The sequence below is a fragment of the Zea mays genome, chromosome 9, assembly GCF_902167145.1.
Source record: "Zea mays cultivar B73 chromosome 9, Zm-B73-REFERENCE-NAM-5.0, whole genome shotgun sequence".
In the NCBI taxonomy this organism is placed as follows: domain Eukaryota; kingdom Viridiplantae; phylum Streptophyta; class Magnoliopsida; order Poales; family Poaceae; genus Zea; species Zea mays.
This window is the reverse complement of record NC_050104.1, coordinates 127,552,087-127,558,495: the sequence shown is the minus strand read 5'-3', so window position 1 is coordinate 127,558,495 and position 6,409 is coordinate 127,552,087.

The following is a 6,409-nucleotide window of genomic DNA, read 5'->3' as shown; positions in this document are numbered from 1 at the left end:
CTGCTGTGCCACTCGACAGAGTGAGGCTGACACGCAGTCAGGCCCGGCCTCAGGCACCATAGGAAACTCCGCTCCACCCGACCCAGGGCTCGGACTCGGGCTCAGCCCCGGAAGACGGCGAACTCCGCTCCGCCCGACCCAGGGCTCGGACTCAGGCTCAGCCTCGGAAGACGGCGAACTCCGCTCTGCCCGACCCAGGGCTCGGACTCGGGCTCAGCCCCGGAAGACGGCGAACTCCGCTCCGCCCGACCCAGGGCTTGGACTTGGGCTCAGCCCCGGAAGACGTCGAACTCCGCTCCGCCCGACCCAGGGCTCGTACTTGGGCTCAGCCCCGAAAGACGGCGAACTCTGATCCGCCCGACCCCAGGGCTCGGACTTGGGCTCAGCCCCGGAAGACGGCGAACTCCGATCCGCCTGACCCAGGGGCTCGGACTCGACCTCGGCCACGGAAGACAGACTCGACCTCGACCTCGGAGGAGCCTCCACATCGCCCAACCTAGGGCGCGGACCGACCACGTCAACAGGAGGCGCCATCATTACCCTACCCCAAGCTGACTCTGGCTACGGGAAACAAGACCGGCGTCCCATCCGGCTCGCTCCGCCAGACAAGCAATGATGGCGCCCCACACGCTCTATGACGACGGCGGCTCTCAGCCCCCTTACGGAAGTAAGAGGACGTCAGCAAGGACTCGACAGCTCCGACAGCTGTCCTTCCACCAGGCTCCAACACTCCTCCGACGGCCACGACACCACACGAACCGGGTGCCAAAACCTCTCCGGCTGCCACGATGGCATGTACTTAGGGCGCTAGCTCTCCTCCGCTAGACACGTTAGCACTCTGCTACACCCCCCATTGTACACCTGGATCCTCTCCTTACGCCTATAAAAGGAAGGACCAGGGCCCTCTTACAGAGGGTTGGCCGCGCGGGGAAGAGGACGGGACAGGCGCTCGCGTGAGGCCGCTCGCTCCCTCCCGCGTGGAACGCTTGTAACCCCCTACTGCAAGCGCACCCGACCTGGGCGCGGGATGAACACGAAGGCCGCGGGATTTCCACCTCTCTCTCTCTCGCTCCGGCTGCCTTTTTCCCCCTTCGCACTCCGTCTCGCGCCGACCCATCTGGGCTGGGGCACGCGGCGACATTTCACTCGTCGGTCCAGGGACCCCCCGGTCTCGAAACGCCGACAGTGATATTTATTCAAATATAATTATTGTTTATTTCTAAACATTAAGATATGTATGGTCTAGTGGTTAGTCCCAAATTTCTAGAGCAGGGGGGCATAGATTTGAATGCTCGCTCTACACTATTTTTTGTGTGGTGTGGGTGGGATCGAGTGCTGGGAGTAGCTGGCTGTGGGGGCGCTAGGGGTCAAAGGATCAGTAGCTGAGAAAGGGATGTGTTGACGCGTGAGGCGGGCTAGAGTGCCAATGCGGAGTGTGAAGCCGTGGTATCATCATGTATCCACATTAGATTCTTAAATGAGTAGTATAGACTAAAGAGTCCAAAGTAATATATTGCACCTAAAGGTATACCACAAAGGTCTTCAAAAAGAAATTATGCACAAGTAGGGATTGTACCGGATCACGATCCAAATATTTCTTCCAAATTCATTTGAGCTCTTAATTTTATTTCAAACATGAATAGAAATAGAGACCAATTAGAATACGATCTCATCCTTAAATTTTATTGGATTGTTAAAATGTTTGGTTCTTGGAACTGCAAGTAGGACTGCTCCTTTTGACTTCAGAGTACTACTGTATATGCTTGTTAGGAGTCTCAGATGATGAAAAAGTACAAGTAAGGTAATACTTGTGTCGGGGACCATAATTAGGGGTACCCTCAAGACTCCTAATTCTCAGCTGGTAACCCCCATCAGCACAAAGCTGCAAAGGCCTGATGGGTGCGATTAAGTCAGGGATCGGTCCATTCAAGGGACTCGATCACGCCTCGCCTGAGCCTAGCCTCGAGCAAGGGCAGCCGACCCCGGAGGATCTCCGTCTCGCCCGAGGCCCCCCTCCAGCGACGAACATACTTCCGGCTCGCCCGAGGCCCTGTCTTCGCCAAGAAGCAACCCTGACCAAATCGCCGCGCCAACCGACCAAATCGCAGGAGCATTTAATGCAAAGGTGGCCTGACACCTTTATCCTGACGCGCGCCCTTCAGTCGACAGAGCCGAAGTGACCGCAGTCACTTTGCCGCTCCACTGACCGGCCTGACAGAAGGACAGTGCTGCTTGCGCCGCTCCGACTGCTGTGCCACTCAACAGAGCGAGGCTGACAGGCAGCCAGGCCCGGCCTCAGGCACCATAGGAAACTCCGCTTCGCCCGACCTAGGGCCCGGACTCGGGCTAAGCCCCGGAAGACGGCGAACTCCGCTCCGCCCGACCCAGGGCTCGGACTCGGGCTAAGCCCCGGGAGACGGCGAACTCCGCTCCGCCCGACCCAGGGCTCGGACTCGAGCTAAGCCCCAGAAGACGGCGAACTCCGCTCCGCCCGACCCAGGGCTCGGACTCGGGCTAAGCCCCTGAAGACGGCGAACTCCGCTCCGCCCGACCCAGGGCTCAGACTCGGGCTCAGCCCCTGAAGACGACGAACTCCGATTCGCCCGACCCCAGGGCACGGACTCAGCCCTGGCCTCAGCCGACGGTCTCCGCCTCGCCCGACCCAGGGGCTCGGACTCGACCTCGGCCTCGGAAGACAGACTCAACCTTGGAGGAGCCTCCACATCGCCCAACCTAGGGCGCGGACCGGCCACGTCAACAAGAGGCGCCATCATTACCCTACCCCAAGCTGACTCAGGCTACGGGAAACAAGACCGGCGTCCCATCTGGCTCGCTCCGCCAGACAAAGTAATGATGGCGCCCCGCACGCTCTATGACGATGGCGGCTCTCAGCCCCCTTACAGAAGCAAGAGGACGTCAGCAAGGACTCGACAGCCCCGACAGCTGTCCTTCCGCCAGGCTTCAACGCTCCTCCGACGGCCACGACACCACACGAACCGGGTGCCAAAACCTCTCCGACTGCCACGATGACATGTACTTAGGGCGCTAGCTCTCCTCCGCTAGACATGTTAGCACTCTGCTACACCCCCATTGTACACCTGGAACCTATCCTTACGCCTATAAAAGGAAGGACCAGGGCCCTCTTACAGAGGGTTGGCCGCGCGGGGACGAGGACGAGACAGGCGCTCGCGTGAGGCCGCTCGCTCCCTCTCCCGCGTGGACGCTTGTAACCCCCTACTGCAAGCGCACCCGACCTGGGCGCGGGACGAACACGAAGGCCGCGGGATTTCCACCTCTCTCACGCCCGTCTCCGGCCGCCTTTTCCCCCCTTCGCGCTTGGCCTCGCGCCGACCCATCTGGGCTGGGGCACGCGGCGACATTTCACTCGTCGGCCCAGGGACCCCCCGGTCTCGAAACGCCGACAGTTGGCGCGCCAGGTAGGGGCCTGCTGCGTGTTGACGAACAGCTTCCCGTCAAGCTCCAGATGGGCAGTCTCCAGCAACCTCTCCAGCCCGGGACGGTGCTCCGTTTCGGGAGTCTTGAGTTCATGTCCCTCGACGGCAGCTACGACATGATACTCCTTCCCCCGCCGTGCGACAGCGACAATGGCGGCCGCCAGCCCGCCCGTCGGCGGTGGAATCGACGACGTCTTCCCCACGTGGTGGAAGAACAACATTCGAGCTCACCCCGCCCTCTCCCCCGCCGACGGAGGAGGAGGCGGGGCAACCAAGGCCAAGCAGGAGACGGCCCCTCGTCGGCTGTCGAGCAAGTCGACGGCGCCGGCGCCCCAACGGGGAGCGCGTCAGGCATCGACCTCGCGTTTGAGACGAAGACGAGCGCCGTCTCCCCGCAACACGCCAATTCCGAGCAAACGGACGACGCCAGCACGCTCGTGAAAGGCTTGCTGGGCGTCACCCTCGTGCCTGAGACGACGGTGCAGTCAGTCCCAGACGTGACTTCATCACCGCTCGTCGACCAAGAGGTACCGACCGATTCCCATCTCACGCCCCTTGGATTCAGCCTCGACCCGCCAAGCGGCTTCGCTTCGGCGGACGCTCTCGCAGAGGCGAGTCCAAACCCTCTGGGGTATCGTATGCGGTCACCCTGGGACCGGCTGACGGACATCTTGACCTACGGGCCCTCAGGGTCCGAGGAAGATGATGAGCCCAACTTCTGTTGGGATTTCTCCGGACTTGGTAACCCCAGTGCCATGCGGGACTTCATGACCGCATGCGACTACTGCCTTTTCGACTGTTCCGACGGTAGCCGCAGCCTCGGTGACGAGGACTGCGGCCCAAGTCGTGAATGTTTCCACGTCGATCTAGGGGGTCCCTCAGAAGGCAACCATCTCAGTATGCCAGAGAACGTTGATCTCCCTAGGCATGTGCCTCACGTTGACATCCTACGGGAGCTAGATGTGGTCCCCGTTCAGGCGGGGGGTCATGACCCATAGCTTGAGCAAATCCGCGGGGTGCAGGCCAGGCTCGACGAGGGAGCAGGAGCACTTGAGCCGATCCTCCGGGACGTCGGGCAGGAATGGGCGGGCCAGCCTCCGGCCGGAGAAATGCGTCATCTACCCCAGGGTATCCTGCACCGCATCGCCGACGATGTCAGGGTAAGGTCGCCACCCGCTTCCAGTGGGGTCGGCCAGAACCTCGCTGCAGCGGCAATGCTTCTCCGCGCGATGCCGGAGCCATCAACCACCGAGGGGCGGCGAATCTAGGGAGAGCTCAAGAATCTCCTGGAGGGCGCCGCGGTCCGACGGGCCGAAAGCTCCGCCTCCCGAAGGCAGGGGTACCCCTCAGAACATCGCGCCGCGACTTCCCGATTCATGCGGGAAGCCTCGGTCCACATCGGGCGCACGCGCAACACAGCGCCTGCGGCCCCGGGACGCCTCAGCAATGAGCACCATCACCGCGACTGTCGGGCCCACCTCGACGAGAGGGTGCGCCGAGGCTACCACCCCAGGCGTGGGGGACGCTACGACATCGGGGAGGATCGGAGTCCCTCGCCCGAACCACCCGGTCTGCAGGCTTTCAGCCGCGCCATACGACGGGCGTCGTTCCCGACCCGGTTCCGACCCCCCGACTACTATCACAAAGTACTCGGGGGGAAACAAGACCGGAACTGTGGCTCGAGGACTACCGGCTGGCCTGCCAACTGGGTGGAACGGACGATGACAACCTCATCATCCGCAACCTCCCCCTGTTCCTCTCCGACACCGCTCGCGCCTGGTTGGAGCACCTGCCTCTGGGGCAGATCTCCAACTGGGACGACCTGGTCCAAGCCTTTGCCGGCAATTTCCAGGGCACGTACGTACGCCCTGGAAACTCCTGGGACCTCCGAAGCTGCCGGCAGCAGCCGGGAGAGTCTCTCCGGGACTACATCCAGCGATTATCGAAGCAGCGCACCGAGCTGCCCAACATCACCGATTCGGATGTCATCGGCGCGTTCCTCGCCGGCACCACCTGCCGCGACCTAGTGAGCAAGCTGGGTCGCAAGACCCCCACCAGGGCGAGCGAGCTGATGGACATCGCCACCAAATTCGCCTCTGGCCAGGAGGTGGTTGAGGCCATCTTCCGGAAGGACAAGCAGCCCCAGGGCCGCCCACCGGAAGATGCCCCCGAGGCGTCAACTCAGCGCGGCGCCAAGAAGAAGGGCAAGAAGAAGTCGCAAGCGAAACGCGACGCCGCCGACGCGGACCTTGTCGCCGCCGCCGAGTACAAGAACCCTCGGAAACCCCCCGGAGGTGCCAACCTCTTCGACAAGATGCTCAAGGAGCCGTGCCCCTATCACCAGGGGCCCGTCAAGCACACCCTTGAGGAGTGCGCCATGCTTCGGCGCCACTTCCACAGGGCCGGGCCACCCGCGGAGGGTGGCAGGGCTCGCGACGACGACAAGAAGGAAGATCACCAGGCAAGAGAGTTCCCCGAGGTCCGCGACTGCTTCATGATCTACGGTGGGCAAGCGGCGAACGCCTCGGCTCGGCACCGCAAGAAAGAGCGTCGGGAGGTCTGTTCGGTGAAGGTGGCGGCGCCAGTCTACCTAGACTGGTCCGACAAGCCCATCACCTTCGACCAAGCCGACCACCCCGACCACGTGCCGAGCCCGGGCAAATACCCGCTCGTCGTCGACCCCGTCATCGGCGACGTCAGGCTCACCAAGGTCCTCATGGATGGAGGCAGCAGCCTCAATATCATCTACGCCGAGACCCTCGGGCTCCTGTGTGTTGATCTGTCCTCGGTCCGGGCAGGCGCTACGCCTTTCCACAGGATCATCCCCGGAAAGCGCGTCCAGCCCCTCAAACAACTCGACCTTCCCGTCTGCTTTGGAACGCCCTCTAACTTCCGAAGGGAGACCCTCACGTTCGAGGTGGTTGGGTTCCGAGGAACCTACCACGCGGTACTGT